The following is a 20,471-nucleotide window of genomic DNA, read 5'->3' as shown; positions in this document are numbered from 1 at the left end:
AGACTGACTTCCGCAAACCCAGGACGACCAGGAGGGCAGCAAACAACGCAAGCCGCAGCTAGTACCCAAAAGGGAATGGTATCGGCAGTGTCCTTGGAGTGGGAAAATTTTCTGACACCCATGCAGCCGCAGCCCACTGAACAGCAAGCGTGCAGATCCACCTCCAACACCGATCGCCTGGAGAAGATGGTCAAGGACTACATGTCAGATGGCGTAGCTGTGTCGAACCATCCATCTGCACCCTTCAACTATTGGGTATCGAAGCTAGACACCTGGCACGAACTGGCAATGTACGCAATAGAGGTGCTGGCTTGCCCGGCAGCCAGCGTTATGTCGGAACGCTGTTTCAGTGCTGCCGGAGGCATCGTCACAGATCGGCGTATCCGCCTCTCTACAGAAAATGCAGACCGTCTGACTCAAATTAAAATGAATCAATCCTGGATTGGAAATGACTACGCAACACTCCAGGACCCCAACCAAGTAACATGACCAATGAACATCTGGGATGGTGTTGCGTTTCCGGGCCCTGTTTATTGAACCTCTCATCTGTATTACATTTATGACTGCATGGCGGCAAAAAGCATTGCTGCTATATCCGCACGCTTTTTGTCCACATGCAAGGCCTGGGTTGTTGTGTCTCACAAAGCGTGGCCTTCTCCTCCTGCGCCTGCTCCTGTTCCATCACGTCTGCTGCTGCTGGGTTAGCGTTGCCGCGTGGTCCCTGTTTATTGAACCACTTATCTTTATTACATTTATGACTGCATGGCGGTACAAAGCATGCTATCCGCACGCTTCTTGCCCTCATGCAAGGCCTGGGTTGTTGTGTCTCACAAAGCGTGGCCTTCTCCTCCTGCGCCTGCTCCTGTTCCATCACGTCTGCTGCTGCTGGGTTAGCGTTGCCGCGTGGTCCCTGTTTATTGAACCACTTATCTTTATTACATTTATGACTGCATGGCGGTACAAAGCATGCTATCCGCACGCTTCTTGCCCTCATGCAAGGCCTGGGTTGTTGTGTCTCACAAAGCGTGGCCTTCTCCTCCTGCGCCTGCTCCTGTTCCATCACGTCTGCTGCTGCTGGGTTAGCGTTGCCGCGTGGTCCCTGTTTATTGAACCACTTATCTTTATTACATTTATGACTGCATGGCGGTACAAAGCATGCTATCCGCACGCTTCTTGCCCTCATGCAAGGCCTGGGTTGTTGTGTCTCACAAAGCGTGGCCTTCTCCTCCTGCGCCTCCTCCTGTTCCATCACGTCTGCTGCTGCTGGGTTAGCGTTGCCGCGTGGTCCCTGTTTATTGAACCACTTATCTTTATTACATTTATGACTGCATGGCGGTACAAAGCATGCTATCCGCACGCTTCTTGCCCTCATGCAAGGCCTGGGTTGTTGTGTCTCACAAAGCGTGGCCTTCTCCTCCTGCGCCTGCTCCTGTTCCATCACGTCTGCTGCTGCTGGGTTAGCGTTGCCGCGTGGTCCCTGTTTATTGAACCACTTATCTTTATTACATTTATGACTGCATGGCGGTACAAAGCCTGCTATCCGCACGCTTCTTGCCCTCATGCAAGGCCGGGGTTGTTGTGTCTCACAAAGCGTGGCCTTCTTCTCCTCCTGCGCCACCCTCCTCCTGTTCCATCACGTGTGCTGCTGCTGGGTTAGCGTTACCGGTCCCTTTTCCTGGAACCTCTTATATGTATTACATTTATGACTGCATGCCGACAAAAAACATGTTACCTGTGCAAAGAAAACAGACATTTCCCGCATTTAAAAGACAGTTTTCCCTTTGAAACTTTAAAATCGATTTTCTCAAAAACTATAAGCTCTTTTTGCTAATTTTTTTTTCCTCTTGTACCCACTCCCAAGGTGCACATACCCTGTAAATTTGGGGTATGTAGCATGCAAGGAGGCTTTACAAACCACAAAAGTTCGGGTCCCCATTGACTTCCATTATGTTCGGAGTTCGGGTCGAACACCCGAACATCGCGGCCATGTTCGGCCTGTTCGGCCCGAACCCGAACATCTAGATGTTCGCCCAACACTACCGGCAGCCAGGCCACAGCATCACTGCCAGGCCTTTCAGCTCACACATCATCCCCAATCCAGCCAAAACAGTATTGCCAGGTACAGCAGCCAGTAGAGGAGAATTCAGAAGCCAGGTGAGAGGTGTCTACCATATTAAGGGGGCATTCTGCCTATTTATGTGAAATGCTGTCTATTTATGTGCCTCATGACTGCTGAAATTGTCTTGTTGGGTGCCTTATGATTTGTTGGGGGCCTCATGATTGCTGAATTTGTCTTGTTGGGGGTCACATGATTGCTAACTGTCTGCTGACTGCTCAGGCTCCATCATGTGAGGCATACTTCAGCCTCTCCAGGTCCTGCAGCGTCTCCCTGCTTCCCCTGTCTCACAGTGAAAGACTCTGAAGCACATGGCTAAAGGTGCGTACACACATGCGACTATAGTCGTTTGTAACGATCGTTCCCCGATCTTTACCAACGACGATCGTTACAAAAAACGAACCACCGACTATTAAGGCAAACGACGAACGAGCCAAATCGCTACAAAAGAAAGTTCTGTCTTGGCGGATTTTAACCAACGACGATCGTTTGCAAAAGTAGTACATCGTTGGAAACGATCGTTCGTACTAGGCTTGACATGCGCATTTCACTATTTCTCCATGGAACTTCTCATTTTTATGCGCAGGCGCAATAGTTCCTTTCTGTGATGTAACGTTCGTTCTAACGATCAGATCGTTACACACATTTTAAAACTACCTTTACTTAGGTCGTTCTTTCATCAATTAAAAGTTCGTTCATCGTTCTTAACGAACGATCGTTGTCGCATGTGTGTACGTAGCATTAGAGTGCATTCCAGCTTGGAACGCACAGCCTTCAGACCAGGAAGTGTTTGCAGTGACTGCTCTCCAATCCCTGCTCTGGACACAGCAGAGATCTCCTCACAGCTGAGCTCTTCTCCCCTCCTTTCACAAGGCTGGATACACACAGGACTGTGCTGGCTGCAACACTACCTCCCTCTATGTCTGGCTTAAAGGTAAAGACACTATTTGCTGTCCCTCTGATGTAATGCTTCTCAAGCTGCAGGAGGAGGTAAGTTATTCCAAGTATCTTGGTAGCACTATGTACTATATTTTATCATCTGCCATTCTCATGATTTGTTGGGGGCCTCATGATTTCTGAATTTGTCTTGTTGGGGGCCTCATGATTGCTAACTGCGAGACTATGGGAAAAGCTGAATTATCATATGAGACAATAGCATTAAACCTACTTTTTTTTAGCTTTTTAAAACAGAAAATAAAACTGGGAGGTTCTAAAAAAATGAATATATTTTTTTCAGGAGTAGGATGAATGAAATTGTTTATCTTTTCAGTTTTTCAACTTGGATTTTCCATAATGTTCATGTATGTGTTAAAACGTTTGTATAGTATTTAGTTTAAATTGCTGTTGCCACTTTGCGATAGATAAGTGACTTGTGGGTTGCAGTTTGGGCCTCCAAAAAGTTTGCCACCACTGTCCACACATGACCACGCCCACTCACTGCATGACCACGCCCATTATGCCGCGCTGCGTGTGCCACACATAGCCCCCACCTAGTGCCCCCAGGTGCCACCGATCTCCAAGGACCCTAGGAACGCCCCTGGTTATATGAACAGTATTGTGTACTATGTGCAATATAAATGACATAGTGTAATGATCCGCTCAGCTGCCTGGCAGGCAGGCAGCTTTTTGACCACTGTTCAGGTCTGCATTCTGCAGGTCTCTGGAAAAGAGACCTTTTGTCAGTTTTGCAGCTTGCTGCTGCTGAGGAACTTGCATACGTTTGTCATGCAAATTGCCTAGCCACATCCTTTGTAGGCTTGCTCTATAAATACCGTGTGATTCCACAGTACTTCACTGGTCATAAGGGTTTGTCCTGTGAAACACTCCTGGAGTGTCAGCCATGCTTATTGTTTAAAGATTAGCTTACAGTAATTCTTGGGACTGCACTAGGCATCCTTGCTAGGGCAGTTGGGATTGTATTATTTGTATTGCCTGTTCTGTCTGTCTGTGGGGTGCTAACCAGAGCAGCGGTTGTTACTGGTAGGCCCTTCTGTTAATCTGTTTCTCTTGCTGTACTTGGATCACACTTGCTCTGGTGGAAAGAGCAGTGGATCCAGCTAAGCTTTCTTGCTATACTTGGATCATACTTGCTCTGGCGGAAAGAGCAGTGGATCTTGCTAGCTCTGTTGCCTTACTTGGATCGCACTCACTCTGGCGGAAAAGCAGTGGATCGTATCTCTCTCTTATTCCTGTTTTTCGTGTATCTGTCTTGTCTGATACGAACGCTTGCTGGAGGCTCGGTGAGGTAACCGTTAAGCAAGCGCTCGCGTCCTCTGTTTGGTGTTTGTCGGTGGTTAGTTAGGTGTGCTTGTCTCTATTGTGCTTAACACGCGGAGACTGTGCTGTAAACGCGTTCGATGTTGCGAATGAGTGCGGTTTTAGCGTTTATTTTCCTTATCTTCTCATTGTATGATTTGCTGTGCCTTTGCTACTCTCGTGCCCTGTCTTGCTTTAGCCTTGTGTCACCTCTGGCAATCGCCTCTCTCGCGATTGCGTTCCTACTTCGTATCTGCTGTTGTGTGCACCGTCGCGGGTTGGCGACTAGATTGGGGCACACGCATACAATCTGTCCCTGTGCTCATTCTCATTCGCAATCGCTTCTCTTGCGATTGCGTTCTCATTTGGTTTCCTCTGTTGTGTGCACAGTCGCAGGTTGGCGACTAGATTGGTGCACACACATACATTCCTCCTCTGCTTATTCGGTCTTGTGTTGCTGTTAGCAATCGCCATCTCTTGCGATTGCCTTCTCACCTGATCTTCTTGGGTGTGTGTTTATCGTCCCAAGGTGGTGACTAGATTGGTGGACACACATAACCTCTGTCGCTTTGATCTCTCTTTCAGGGCTATCTTGCCCTGCGTTTCTTCCCTTCGTACAATTCCTGTCTGGCGTCTGTGGCAGGGCAGAGGAGCTATTTCTCTACACTCCACAGCTCCACCTGCCGACAGGAATTTCCCTCTACAGGTGCGTTGCACCTTTTGCTGGGTTCTCTCAAATTATACGCTTGTGGAGGATTTCCGCAGTGTCAGCACACGTCCTGTGCGCTGATCACGGAGAGAATTCCACAATCGTTACACATAGCATTCCTTGCATGAAAGTATTATCTGATTCTTATTTTTCTGCTATATTTCATGTACCTCTTATCTTACTTATTTCATCTCTTGCGGTTCGTTGGACTGCATTCTGTATCACACTGTGCCAGAAACAGATAATTCTAAGGTCAATAGGTAAGAGTCATACAGGTAAGTGACCCCGCTTTTCTACAAAAAAGAGAGCACACCTTCCATAAATGGGCTGTACTTTTTTTATATACAAGCCCAGGAAGAGAACAAAGGAGGGCAAGTTCCCACCACAGTTCTAGGACATTACTTCTTTATGTCCTCATTTGAGATCCTGCTTTAGATCTTTATATCATCACTCAGAATCCTGCTCAAGGAGCAGGTAAATAATCTGCCTGGGAACTGGAGGATCAGGTCCCAGTTAAAGGCGCCATAGCCCCCCAGATTGCTGGGCTTGTGGTGACAGAACCATGCCAGGGAAATCAGTGAAGTAGATCTGTTTCCACCAGATGGGGAAAGAGCCATAGTTCCACCAGATGGAACACATCCAAGATGATAAAGCAGGCTGTCCAGGAATCGATAGACTCCTATGTAGGCTCTTTGGTCCCCAAGCATCCTCCCAGCAAATCAATGAAGATACTGAATATCCTCAATCATCTATGGTTTAGCAGGAATCCAATGAGAGTGAGCATACAGATATCTGGTTTCTATTTCTCCTTTATCCAAACCATCTGTGAAGCCATTTACTGGGAAAAGGAAACCCTTCTCCAGGCTAAGAAACGTCTGAAATAATGATCATTCACCTTTCCTGTCTTGAAAGAGATCAAATAAAGATCAATGGGAAAAGGTAAGGAGAAAGTCCTTCCTGAAAAAGCAGAATTTCCAAACATCATCCTTTTTTCTTTTCTTTTTTCTCCAGTCCTAGCGTTCGCTTCCATGGTGGACATGTCAACCTTACATGGCATGCAAGACACATGACTAAGTCTTGATTACTTTTTAAATGTCCTAGACCATAAACTTGATATAGATTTAACGATGGTGTATACCACTACTGGAGGGGCATGTAAACCAGCCCTGGCTCTATCTTCAGTTGCCACGGAAGTGGACAAGGATTCTGATTCTGTCCTGGCAGCTTAAAGAACTTTCATATTGTCTCTAAGTTTATTAGAGAAGGGGCTATAGATTTTGTCCAGTCCACTTAATATGCCAGGCTTATTGCCATGACAGTGAATTGGTCTGTTTAAAAAAAAAAATCTAGTCTGCTGATCCCAGTTTCCAACAAAATGTGTTTAAAATTCTGTTTGATGGAAGAAATCTTTTTAGTAACAAGTTGGATCTGGCATCCAACAGTAACCAAGGTTGGTATTATACCAAAGAAGAGAAGATATTGCGGAAGGAAAGACCAGACCATAGTAATTGGCAAACTTCACATGCTAATCTCCATAAGCTCACAAAGCAGTCAGCGCAGAGTCCTATTGGCAATTCTGAAGTCCAGATAGTAGCTGCAAGACTTCAGCAGTTCCATATTATCTGGACAAAAACAATAAAGGACGAGTGGGCCACAGTTCACTCCACCACTCAGTCACTTTGTCTTTACAGAGACCTGCTCTTTTACATTCATGACTCATTGCAGAAAATGGTTGTTATGTTGCTTACAGAAGAGGAGTGCTTTCAGGAAGTCTACTCTCCTCTCTTCATTGTAAAGAAGTCAGGGGATCTGCGTTCAGTACTGGATCTGAAATTCCTAAATCTTCATCTTTCTGAAAACATTCAAGATGGAGTTACAACAAATGAATGGACCAGCCATTCCCTTACAGAACTGAATATATTCAATAGACTTGGCAGATACATTCATTATTTTAAACTTCTTTCCACCATGCAGTTGGTAACATTCTTTTCCAGTAACCATCCTCCTTCTCGACATTATCACAGCCATGACAACCTTTTTTGCTACTAGTGTGTCTGGTGGCTCAGTTGAGAAAGCAAAGTTAGGACTTTATCACTATTTAGACAATCTTTTGTTGCTAGCCTCAGATCCCAAGGCTCTACTGTGTTAGCAACAGATTCTTCTTCAAACACTGTCTGTCTTTGGCTGGTTAACAAACAAGGAGGAAAGCCACCTCACTCTTTCTGAGGATCTAATCTTTCCGGGAGCAAGATTCCAATCTATATCCAATGCAGTAACCAGATGAGAAAATTGCTGCCAAAAGTTCGCGAGTGCTGATTATCATACAATATTCATTAATCAAGGTGTTGTATACACCTCCTGGGCACTTCGTCATCTACAATCCAGATGGTCAAATGGGTTCAATGGCACATCTGCCCATTCCAACTAGGGTTTCTCCATCAATGAAACCACCAGTTACTCTCAGACCATCCTTCTCACTCCCACGATGACTGTCTGCGGTGGTGGCTAAACACAAGCTCAACAACTATTAACCAATCGTTCACCCATAACTTGTAAATATGCAAGCATGGTTTGACATGTCCTACAGGTCGTATTAGCCTAGGTAAAATAGTCACAACAAAGCTAATCGATCCCTGCAAATATACTCAAACACAGGGTGGATTATAAAGTGCTTCAGACCTTCAGCCATCACTGGGATAAGATGTCAGTCTTTGATATCAGGTAGCAGAGGGACACAAGGAGTCTGTTAGAGGTCAGCAATATTATCTCCAGTGCAGAGAGCAATCTCTGCAGCATCATGGCAGTTAATCTAATAGGGCCTCAGAACTCTGCGGCAGATTTTCTCAATCAAGGGGACTGAGGCAATAGCTTGTGGCCACTCAATAAAATATATCCAGAGTGATCTGTGACCATTGGGTAGGTGGACCTGATGGCAACCTACATCAACTAAATGCCAGCTCGAGGAGGTTTGCCCCCACATTCAAAGGCTCAGGGTGCTCTGGCAACACCTGAAATTTTTGAATGGTCTGTTTTTCCAGGAACGTCCTTGGACAGCACCCCTGAGACCTGTCTCCCTCCCCACAATTGATGGACAGGAACTAGATTAGCATAAAAGATTTGCATCAATTAGGCAGACATATAAGCAGGGTGAAACCAGACCTCGTCAGTTGTTTTCTGTCCACCACCAGGAGCTGGATGAGAAGCTGGAGCCAACCATGTCCGTGGGACAGGAGCTGTGTGGCGGGGTTTCCTGGTTGTAGGCCGGTTAGTGTACTGGCCCAGGTTCCGTGCTGCACCTACTGGCTTCTCCGTATCAGAAGGACTACATGCCGGACGCGTTCATAGCCCACTTCCGGATTGCGGATCATGTGATCACGCGGGCAGACTGACGCCACCTCGACCCCGGAAGTACTTCCTGATTCGCCGCCCGGAGTCATGCGGCTGCTGATGCGGCTGCTGCATTTGCGGTCCCCACCCTCTGAGTCGGCGTGGCTGCTACGGATCGAGGGATGCGGAGACGGATGGTTCCGGGCGGCGGGAGAGGTATGAGCGAGGGGGACTATGTGTCATCTGACACTGTTTCTGTGGGAAATCTTTTAGAGACACCACAGGTAGAGGGGCGGTATTTCTTGGGCGGCCTATTTAAACTAAGCACATGGTCTCTGCATTAATACTTCGATCATGGACGCTGCCGCAGGACTTGGGTCTACTAGATCTGTGGAGCCTGGTTCCGATGCCTCTCTGGTAGGACTATGATATGAATCCTAACAGTTGTTTGCTGTAATATGCTTAAAGGGGCATATTCTGATTATACTTTCCCATCTGTTCTCTTGTAGCCCACTGTGCCTAAATCAGTTAAAGACAAGCCCGATTTACCTGATAAGGGAGAAAAGAGTGACAAGGGAAAGTCTACACAGAAATCGGATTATAAGAAGTGTGCTATATGTTCAGAGAGAATATCATCATCATCCTCAAGGCCTCTTTGCCGTAATTGTACTGATAAAATTGTTAAAAAGGAATCCCCTGTAATCTTCAAAGACCTTATGGGTTGGATGAAGTCTGAAATGGCAACTGCGATCCAAGTGATCAAGGAAGCGAACATTCCATCTAATATTCCATCAGATGTTAATCCTGCATCCCAGCCCTCAGCCTCTACTGCCTCTGAGGCAGCCCCTGTTCGGGTAGTTCCTTCTACGCTTGAACAAGAACCTGCAGAATCAGTCCCTACTCATAAAAGGAGAGGAGAGGACTCGGCTGAGTCAGATTTATCTGAGGGTGAGGTAGCCATCTCCTCGTTAGAGGAGATCGGTTCTGAAGATGAACATACAGAGGATAAATTGCATAGGTTTGCTTTTCCCCCAGACTCTATGAAAATTTTTCTGAAAGCAATGCATGATACTATGGGGATAAAACCTGACGAAAAGACTCTTACTCCATTAGATCAGATGTATGTAGGTCTATCTGACCCTGAGACTGTTTATATACCTGTTCATGGTGCCCTAAAGAATATTGTTAAACGAGAGTGGGATAATCCTGAGAGAAGAGCCTTCTGGCCAAAATCCCTATCTAAAAAGTATCCATTTAATCCAGAAGATCAGAAGTTCTGGGGTACAGCCCCAAAACTTGATCCTTCATTATCCAAACTGTCTAGGAGGTCAGACCTTCAGTTTGAAGATTTTGGTAACCTCAGGGATCCCATAGACAAGAAAATGGACAACATTTTAAGGAGAGCATGGGAGTCGTCTACTCTAACTTTAAAACCAGCAGTAGCATCCACAGCAGCAGCTAGGTCTCTGAAGGTCTGGTTATTGAATACACAATCCCGCATTGCTTCAGGAGTACCCAGGGAAGAGATACTTAAAGATTTTGATAATTTGTTGCATGGAGCTAATTATCTTTCAGATGCAGCAGACGACACAGTACGACTAACAGCTCGAACTTCAGCCCTGGTGAATACATCAAGGAGAGGCATTTGGGTAAAGACCTGGCAAGGTGACACGTCTTCTAAATCAAAATTATGTGGGATCCCTTGTGAGGGTGAGTTCCTGTTCGGATCCAAATTAGATGATATCCTAGAGAGATCAGCTGATAGGAAAAAGAACTTTCCATTTAAGAGGAGGAATTTTCAAAGAAAGGGGTCCTTTCGAGACCAAAAGAAAGAGACTGACAGCAGGCCCCCCAATAAGAGACGTTGGGTCCCAAATAAAACACAGCGTTCTAAGCCCAATTTTTCCTCCAATTTCTCCTCTAATCCAACCTCACAGCCCCCTAGACAATGACGCCAGGCTCCCAGTGGGGGGCAGAATTGCGCTCTTCTACGAAAAATGGGAATCCATTTCTCAAAACAAGTGGCTACTAAACATAATTCTGGAAGGGTACAAGATCGAGTTCTCAGACCACCCTCCAAGTCAGTTCTTCCTAACACCATCTCCAAAGGATCCAATCAAAGATCTAGCTTTAAAGACAGAGGTGTCCTCACTGTTAGAAAAGAAAGTAATCAGATTAGTCCCAAAGTGCCAGCAGTATCAGGGTTTTTACTCACCAGTGTTCCTTGTAAGAAAACCCCAGGGTCAATACAGATTCATCCTGAACTTAAAGAGATTAAACATGTCAATAAGATATCGGAAGTTCAGAATGGACAATGTTCGCAGCGTAATAAATCTGCTTCAACATCAATGTTACATGTCTTCTCTAGACCTCAAGGATGCATACCTGCACATACCAATTCATCTGGAATCTCAGAGGTATCTACGGTTTGCCCTGATGCTACAAGGAGAGGTAAGACACTATCAGTTTCTTGCCCTCCCCTTTGGTCTATCCTCTGCACCATGGCTATTTACTAAAGTACTATGTGAGATCTTGGCGGTTCTTAGACTACAATCTATTCACATTATCGCCTATCTAGATGATCTTTTGATCTGGGGTCCATCCTTTGAGTCTGTGCATGCTCAAGTGAATGTCTGCTTAGACTTTCTTCAATCCTTGGGATGGTTGATTAATTGGGAAAAGTCCTCTCTTACTCCCTGTCAATCTATGGAATATTTGGGTTTCACTATATCTTCTCTTGCTAACCTGGTGATTCTGCCCGAGAGAAAGATATCTGCCATTCTAAGATGTGTTCTTTCTTTCCAGGAAATGAAATCAGTCACACTAAGGAAAGCTATGGCACTGCTGGGATTACTAACCTCTTCACTTCCCGCGGTTCAGTGGGGACAGCTGCACGCCAGGACTCTTCAACATTGGATTTTAAGGAGTTGGAATCGGAAGAAGGAATCTTTAGACAAGTCTGTCATCATTCCTCAGAGAGTCAAGAGATCGCTGGATTGGTGGTTGAGGCCTCCTCATCTCTCGAAAGGAAATCTGTGGAACTTTCCCTCAGAGACTGTTATAATGACAGACGCGAGCGCCTGGGGATGGGGAGCCCATCTAGGCACATCCCCAGCTCAGGGAACTTGGTCAGAACACTTACGATCATCAAACAACAGAGAACTTCAGGCAGTATGGGAGGCTTTGCAACACTTCCAGGACCAGATAAGACAGACTCATGTCACGATTCGAACAGACAACAACACAGTTGTGGCATATCTAAACAGGCAAGGGGGAACAAGGAGCCGATCCCTTTACTTACAAGCAGATCAGATTTTGAGATGGTCCGAGATGAACTTGAAGTCCCTGAAAGCTCTACATCTGAAGGGAACATTAAATCAGCTGGCAGACTTCCTGAGTCGATCCCCTCTTCACCAGGACGAATGGTCTCTAAACGAGGAGGTATTTCAGGAGATCACAGAGCAATGGGGTCATCCAGTCCTGGATCTCTTTGCACGAAGGAACAACAAGAAGTGCCCGATGTTCTGCTCCCTGTGTCCACAGGACAAGCCCTTGGCGGTAGACGCATTCTCAATAAAATGGAGTCCAGGACTAATGTATGTTTTCCCTCCTCTATGTCTAATACCTCGGGTTCTCAGCAGGATATGCCAGGATCAAGCAAAAGCAATAGTAATAGTACCATACTGGCCAAAGAGACCCTGGTTTACTCTTCTAAGGAGCTTAGCTACAGCAGATCCAATTCGTCTTCAGATGCGGCCAGACCTTCTTCTTCAGGGTCCAGCATTTCATCCCAATCTGCAGATGCTTCATCTTTCCGCATGGAGCCTGAATGGAGGTTATTAAAGAACAGAGGTTTTTCAAACAAGCTTTCAGAGACTTTATTGCAAAGTAGGAAAAAAGTCACAAGGCAAATCTATGGAAAGGTCTGGAATGTGTACAATGAATGGTGTTTTCAGAATTCAAGAGAAGTGAGTTCTTCCCTTTCGGTTCTCGAGTTCCTGCAAGATGGTTATGAAATAGGGCTCAGCACAAGCACTTTGAAGGTTCACACATCCGCCCTTAGTGTGTTTCTGGAAAGGAGACTAGCAGAGGAAGAATACTTTGTCCGTTTTTTCAGAGCTCTAAAACGTCTTAGACCGTTTGTTCAATGTAAGATGCCATCTTGGGACCTCAACACAGTACTTCAGGCCTTGTGTGAAGCCCCCTTCGAACCTCTGGAGGAGGTCTCGGACAAGATATTAACCCTTAAAACAGCCTTCCTAATAGCAATCACTTCCGCCAGGAGAATTTGTGAACTTCAGGCCCTTTCAGTGAAGGAACCGTATTGTGTAATTTCAGGAGACAGAATAACTCTGCGTCTCGACACCTCTTTTCTGCCTAAGGTAGTCTCAAGATTTCATAGATCTCAAGAAATATTTCTGCCCTCATTTTGTAATAATCCTTCAAACAGCAAGGAACAGAGACTTCATTGCCTCGATGTGAGAAGAACTGTATTAACATACATTGAAAGATCCAGTTTATGGAGAAAGTCAGATGCTCTGTTTGTTTTATTTGGAGGAAAATTCAGAGGAAAACAGGCTTCAAAGAGCTCGATCGCCAGATGGATAAGACAAACTATTGCTTTAGCCTATTCTCGCCAGGGGAAGATCCTATCCTCATCTGTGAAGGCACATTCTACAAGAGCAGTATCAGCATCTTGGGCAGAGAAGGCAGGAGCCACGATTGAGCAGATCTGTAGAGCGGCTACCTGGTCTAGTCAAAATACATTCGTAAAACACTATAGACTAGATGTCTTAGCAAGTTCAGACTTGACATTTGGTAGAAAAGTGTTACAAGCAGTTGTCCCCCCCTAAATTATATGGTCTTGTCTATCGTCTCAGGGGTGCTGTCCAAGGACGTTCCTGGAAAGACACTAATTACTTACGGTAACGTCTTTTCCAGTAGTCCGAAGGACAGCACCCTTGCGACCCACCCTTTATACTATTAAAACATATTTTTTGGAAGCATTACATAATGGTGTTGTCTTTTTTATTACTGACGAGGTCTGGTTTCACCCTGCTTATATGTCTGCCTAATTGATGCAAATCTTTTATGCTAATCTAGTTCCTGTCCATCAATTGTGGGGAGGGAGACAGGTCTCAGGGGTGCTGTCCTTCGGACTACTGGAAAAGACGTTACCGTAAGTAATTAGTGTCTTTTTCCTCCAACTCCACTTATCTTCAAAATTCTGAGGAGACTCCTCCTAGAACAAGTGGTACTCCTGGAAGTGGGTCCATTTTGGCCATGCCAGCCATGAGTCCCTCTAATTTGGAGCCTGAAGTTGGAACCTCCTATTCCTCTTCCAGTCAGACCACACCCCCTGTCCCAGGACTCGATTTATCATCTGTCTCTTCAATCCCTTAATTTAATGGCTTAAGGATTGTGGGAGGAAGCTTAGAGACCTGGTAAACTCAGAATCATTGATAAACACACTGCTAAAAGCAAGGAAAACTACCACAAACTGGAAAATTGTTTTTTCTCAATTGCTCTGGTAAATAATTTTGATCCAATGGCTCCACCAGCACAACATCAGGCCCGTTTCTTGCCCCGTGCGGAGCGTGCAGCCGTCCGGGGCGCTGTTGGGAGGAGGGCGCTATAACGGAGGTGGGAGCCGGAGCCGCGGGGAGGGCAGCCCGACCTCTCCCTCCCTCTCCTCTCCCGGGCGCCCTCCGTGCTCCCCCCTCAGATGCAGAGTCCGTGAGCAGGCAGGGAAGCGCTGTTTATAACTCACCTGCCTGGCTCCAAGCGCTGCTCTCTCGCCGCTGGTCTGTCTCCTCTCTCTGTATACGTACTGATACACGCGGCTTCCGGCTACAGGAAGCAGCGTGTATCAGTACGTACAGAGAGAGGAGACAGACCAGCGGCGAGAGAGCAGCGCTTGGAGCCAGGCAGGTGAGTTGTAAACAGTGCTTCCCTGCCTGCTCACGGACTCTGCATCTGAGGGGGGAGCACGGAGGGCGCCCGGGAGAGGAGAGGGAGGGAGAGGTCGGGCTGCCCTCCCCGCGGCTCCCCCCTCCATTATTGGGGACAGCTACCTATCTAACCTATCCTGGGGGCACCTACCTAATCTAACCTACGCTGGGGGGCAGCTTCCTATAAAACCTACGCTGGGGGGCACCTACCTAATCTAACCTACACTGGGGGGCACCTACCTAATCTAACCTACACTGGGGGGCACCTACCTAATCTAACCTACACTGGGGGGCACCTACCTAATCTAACCTACACTGGGGGGCAGCTTCCTAATCTAACCTACACTGGGGGGCACCTACCTATCTCTAACCTACACTGGGGGGCACCTACCTAATCTAACCTACACTGGGGGGCAGCTACCTATCTAACCTACACTGGGGGGCAGCTACATAATGTAACCTACACGGGGGGGGGGCAGCTACCTATCTACCTACACTGGGGGGCAGCTACCTACCTAACCTATACTGAGGGGCACCTACCTAACCTATACTGTAGGGGCAGCTACCTAATCTAACCTATACTGGGGGGCACCTACCTATCTAACCTATACTGGGGGGCACCTACCTATCTAACCTATACTGGGGGGCACCTACCTATCTAACCTATACTGGGGGGCACCTACCTATCTAACCTATACTGGGGGGCACCGGTCTAATCTAGCCTATACTAGGGGGCAGCTACCTAATTTAACCTGTACTGGGGGGCACCTACCTATCTAACCTACACTGAGGGGCACCTACCTATCTAACCTACACTGAGGGGCACCTACCTATCTAACCTATACTGGGGGGGGGGGGCAGCTACCTATCTAACCTATACTGGGGGCACTTATCTAACCTGTATCGGGGGCACCTACCTAGCTAGCCTATACAGGTGGCAACTATACTGGCTACCTATATTGCAGGCACCTACCTAAATAACCTATACTGGGGGGCACCTACTTATCTAACCTATGCTGGGGGCAACTATTCTGGCTACTTATATTAGAGGCACCCACCTAGCTAACCTGTACTGGAGCACCTACCTATCTAACTTATACCGGGGGCGCCTGCCTATCTAACCTATACTGGGGGCAACTATACTGGCTACCTATACTGGAGGCACCTACCTGGCTAACCTATAGCGGGGGCAACTATACTGGCTCACCTATGCCTGGCTACCTATACTGGGGTACCTATTCTTGGCTACCTATACTGGGGGGACCTATACTAAGTGCAACTAGACTTGGCTAACCTATACTGCGGGCACCCATACCTTGCTCGGGGGGGGGGCGCAATTTTTACACCCTCGCCCTGGGTAAATTTTAGCCTAGAAACTGCACTGCACAACATATTCTTAGTTTCCTCCAGATTGGCCTAGAAAAACAATTGGCTCGCACTCTCAAAGTGCAGGTTTCTGCTAGCTCTGCTTTAACGGATCACTGCTGGATCTCTCACCTTCTAATAGTGCAATTTATGAAGGCTGCCACCAAAAACAAGCCTCCTAATTGCAACATTTTTCCAGAGTGGGAACTGCGCAGGCTCTCAGTTAGCAAAACCTCTTTTTGATCCAGTGGAAGAGTGCAGAAGATGAGACTTAACCTTAAGAACTATGCCTCTAGTCGCTATCTCTTCGGACAGAAGAGTTTCCGAGCTCCAGGATCTAGGAGCTCATTCTTGACATTCTACTCAGTAGTTTTGAGATCACTACAGCACTTCACTTCCGGGCTTCCCTTTAATCAGGATCGTACAGTGCCATCTTTTATGGATACAAATTCCTCTGATCTGCATGTTCTAGATGTTGCAAGAACACTTAGAGCCTATGTGAATGTAACAAGGCAGCTTCAGGAAATCAGAACAGCTCTTCATAATTCGATCAGGTCTGAGAAAGAGCCAGCTAACCTCAAACTCAAAAGATCTTTACATGGCTCAAATGAATCAACAAAGCCTTTTATTAAGGCTAGCCTATTATCAGGGTTTTTGACCTTGTCCCTGTGGGTGGCATCACAGTGCACTCTTCTCAGCTGTCCCCTGTGCCACCTTCGCTATCCGGGCAAAGATTCACCAGGCTGCCAACTGGTCCTCTGTCCATACTTTCATTGCCCATTTCAGAGTCAATCCAGCAGCCTCCGCTTCAGTTTAATTTAGAAAGAAAGTTATTTCTGAATCTGTTAAACCCTTACTTTTTTTTCTCTGCTAGTTAAATCCCATATGTATGCTGCCATGGAGGCATATGGAAAACGGAAAATTGTATACTCACCTAACGGTAATTTTCCTTTCCATGTGCATCCATGGCAGCATAGGGATTTCCCTCTTTTCGTTTCTTTTATAGCTAAGGTCCTGTTAATTGGTAGGGGTGGGGCTTAACTCCATATGTATGTGTAATGCTATGTTTTTGGCGTTGCTAAGGCCTCACACTCGACTCACACTAGCACACAGACTAGGTAAATACATAGCTTACGACTTCACACTGTTAGGATATTTATTCAATTATTTACATTATTTACAGGTATAGCAGTGAATCATGGATAAGTAATAGAGTAAAGAATCAATACATTACCGGATATTGCATCATCACTCCGTATCGGGAGACCAGCGATCGTCAGGAGGCAGCGCATGCACAACATCACACAACTCGTCAGTAGTGGAGAGTCCCATCAAAGCAAGGGAAATCTCTTTCTTATACTCATAGCTCCACCCATTTTCCCTATTGCATCCTGGGGATGCACAGGCATGAGCTTCACTACGATTGGATGACTTATAGTCAATATTTTCATAAACAGAACTAGTTCTGGTTAAGTCGTGCATTCCCTGAAACAGTTAATTCAGGGTTACGCGCTTATTGCAACACAATGTTATATAACCATATCACGTGCCACGCATGCTCAGTACTTGTTGTGACTGGGTATGTTCGGCCTTCGGCCTATCCACAACGTGGAAGTATAATTCATCCCCCGTGATCACCGCGTGATCGGCATGTTTTCATAACTTGCAATAACCTTTACTTTGTCAACGGTTTGCTATGGAGAATGGTCCATCACTACTAAAAGATGCAAAATATGTCCTCTCTACCTACTGACTAGCTTGCTAATGTGTTTCTTACCTAACAGCCAGTCATTCACACAGACTCTTCAGACTTGTATCACAGTATGCTGCCATGGATGCACATGGAAAGGAAAATTACCGTTAGGTGAGTATACAATTTTCCGTTTTATAGCAAGGTGTAAAAATCTCACCTAGGAGAAAGTGAATTGCATGTGGGCCATGAAGTAAAAGCTCAGGAATGGGAAGTGGTGAAAATCTCATTTCCTTTGGTGTATGAAGGATTATTGCAGTGCATGGAAAATGGATGCCAGATGTGATACAGATGCCATTCATTATTATGCTGACCAGTGAAGCCTGGTAAACACTTTCAATTATGTTTGGCCAATCACTGACCAAGTTTTCCACCTCCATGTAGTAGAAGGACCCATTCACTCTGGGGCGGTGCATCAAGTGAATGCACTGCTGCCACAGTCCGGTACAAACCTATGGGGTAAATCGCATTACCAGCGTTGCGGTCCCCTGGAAGTCCTCGCTCTGACGCTGGTCCAGAACTACGTTACAGCGCAGTGACCTGAGTCAGCCCGTTAGTTGTTAGTCTATGGCAATGATGGCTAATTTTGGCACTCCGGCTGTGGTGGAACTACAAGTCCCATGAGGCATTGCAATACTCTGACAGCTCTAAGCATAACTCGGGGAGGCAGAGGCCTGATGGGATTTGTAGTTTTGTCACAGCTGGAGTGCCAAGGTTAGCCATAACTGGTCTATGGCGTCATGAGTATTTTTAAAAACTTTCCAACGCGATGTAGTAGCGCAGAAGTGTGTTTTTATAATACGCTTCCGTGCACTTCCTGCTTGGCCAGATGAGGAATACTGCGTAGTAATGTGGTATTCTCCTGAAGGCCTGATTTTTGGCGGTGGGGGCACCTTGCCTTTTTGCAGTGTGAAATCGGTCTAAGGGTCGACGGCTATGGAAAATGCATATGTGATTCTGCCTAGTATGTTCCTACCCCCATACTACATGGAGGTGGTAAAATTGGTCAGCGATTAGCCAATTATAATTTAAAGGTGTGTGTGTATGTACCTGGCTCAGATCTAAGCAAGATAATTTTGTATTAGCTCAGAACCATTAGCATTATATTAAATGTTTACTACTGGTCTGTCAGAAGGGTGGGGGATGGATGAATTGGGTAGAAGAGGTTTCAGGGGTGTGCACTGGGTAGATCCAAGAAGTTTAAAGAACACCTGAACTGAAAATTAAAGGTCAAAATAAATATACACAAGTCATACTTGCCTTCCATGTAGTCTACTGCTCAGTGTCTTTCTCCTGTCCCGCGTCCTATTTGTTCACTGTGATCAAGGGAATTCTCCGTCCTCCATTTTGAAAATGGCCATTACCCATAACATCTTTCTGGTCAGCACACAGTTAAATTGCAACATCGCCCACTTGAGCCATAGGGAAACACAAACATTACCTGGTACATCAGGTTCCCTCTCAGCTACAACTGACAGCAACTGATATTTTACTGACAGCAACTGATATATTTCAGATCTGACAAAATATTGTCAGAACTGGAAGGGATTGTCAGAAGAAAATGGTGAGCTTCTGAGAGGAACTGATGGCAAGGTAACTATGCAATGTTCATTTGAAGTTACCTCGTGTTTATTTTAATTTTTTTTTACTCAGTACAGGTTCTCTTTAATTACTGCACAAAAAGTGATATCTACTAGGTAAGGCCCCTAATGATACAATTTGTTTACAAACAATTCCTCATATGAATGATTGGAAATTATTGTTTGGCACTACTAATGGACAAAAATCTCACAACCAATCTGATCAGAATAATGACTTTTTTTTTTTGTTTTTTTTTTGTTTTAAGGATTCTGTCAATCTGATAAAACTGGTCAGGTTTTTGTCTTAGTGGTCCCAAGGTAGCATTTCCAAATGTTCATGTGAAGATTGTGAACAATAGTTTGGCAAATTGTACCATTAGTGGCCACCTTTTTTAAAGACTTCCTCATCTTCACTTAAAGGAATCTTCAGGCAAAAAAAATAAAAAAAATTCAGTGTTACTCACCTGGGGCTTTCTCCAGCCCCTTGCAGCCGACTGTCCCACACCGACTGCTCCACTCTCCGCCGCTGTCCTGGGCTCTCCGCATGGTGCAGAACTACTGTGCCTGCTCTGTGCACAGTGGACAATGTGGCCATGATTGACAGCGACGCTTCACGCAGGTGCAGGAAGGATGACATTGAGGTCGTCCTCTGCACTGTGCGGGGAGTCTGGGACGGCAGTGGAGAGAAGCGGATCAGTCGGCGTGGGACAGTCGGTTGCAAAGGGCTAGAGAGAGCCCCAGGTGAGCAACACTGTTTTTTTTTTTTTTTACCCTGATGATTCCTTTAAGTCAGATGGATGGGATCAAAAACATTTTTTAATCCTTTGGGTGACAATGTTCCTATTTTGAGTTATTTATCTTTTGTCTGTGTTGCACCTCCTCCTCCAATGGTTTTTTCTTTTTTTTTTTTTTTTTTCTCCAGTGCGCAATTTGACGTGTATTTTGGTTTGGATGTGCTTGCATGCAAGATTTTCTGCATAATTTTGTTCTCCTTTTCCATCAGAAAGAAAGGCGTATGATTGGCCTGAAATGTAATCTACAGCAGGAATATAACCCCAAACACACAGCCAACGTGAGTAAGAAGTATATTCAGCGTAATGAAGTCCTGGAAGTGATGGTATGGCCCCCACAGAGCCCTGATCTCCACATGGAGTGTGTCTTGGATTACATGAAGAGACAGGATGTGAGGAAGCCTATAGCCACACACACCAACTTTTGATATAGATTTTTTTCATCTGTTCATTCCAATTTTTTTTTTTATTTTTTTTTTTTAATGAAAGTAATTTTGTATGTATTTATGTGAATGTCCAAAATATAGAATGATTAAGTTACAAATGCCAACATAATAATTTTTTGAGTGTTTCTATTATGCATAAGTACACAATGTGTATAGTATGTATAAACAATACATGTTTGT

The 20,471-nt window shown here is 45.6% G+C and overlaps 1 protein-coding gene across 4 annotated transcripts in view; it reads left to right on the top strand.

Moving 5' to 3' along the window:
- The window catches only part of LOC137541109 (tubulin-specific chaperone D-like), a 1,052,576-nt gene that overhangs the window by 887,738 nt on the left and 144,367 nt on the right, over positions 1-20,471 (top strand). For 2 of the 4 annotated variants that reach the window (XM_068262252.1, XM_068262254.1), the window contains exons 1-2: positions 3,005-3,106; positions 20,058-20,126. The exons of 1 other annotated variant lie outside the window; for it this stretch is intronic. The gene's annotated coding sequence lies outside the window, so the exon portion shown is untranslated. Of the gene's footprint in view, positions 1-3,004; positions 3,107-20,057; positions 20,127-20,471 lie in introns of those variants that run through there. One more of the 4 variants, XM_068262253.1, reaches the window with a different exon arrangement.

This window comes from Hyperolius riggenbachi, chromosome 12, assembly GCF_040937935.1.
Source record: "Hyperolius riggenbachi isolate aHypRig1 chromosome 12, aHypRig1.pri, whole genome shotgun sequence".
Taxonomy (NCBI): Eukaryota; Metazoa; Chordata; class Amphibia; order Anura; family Hyperoliidae; genus Hyperolius; species Hyperolius riggenbachi.
Note: the sequence above shows the minus strand (reverse complement) of the source record. Positions and strands in the feature narration are given on the sequence as shown.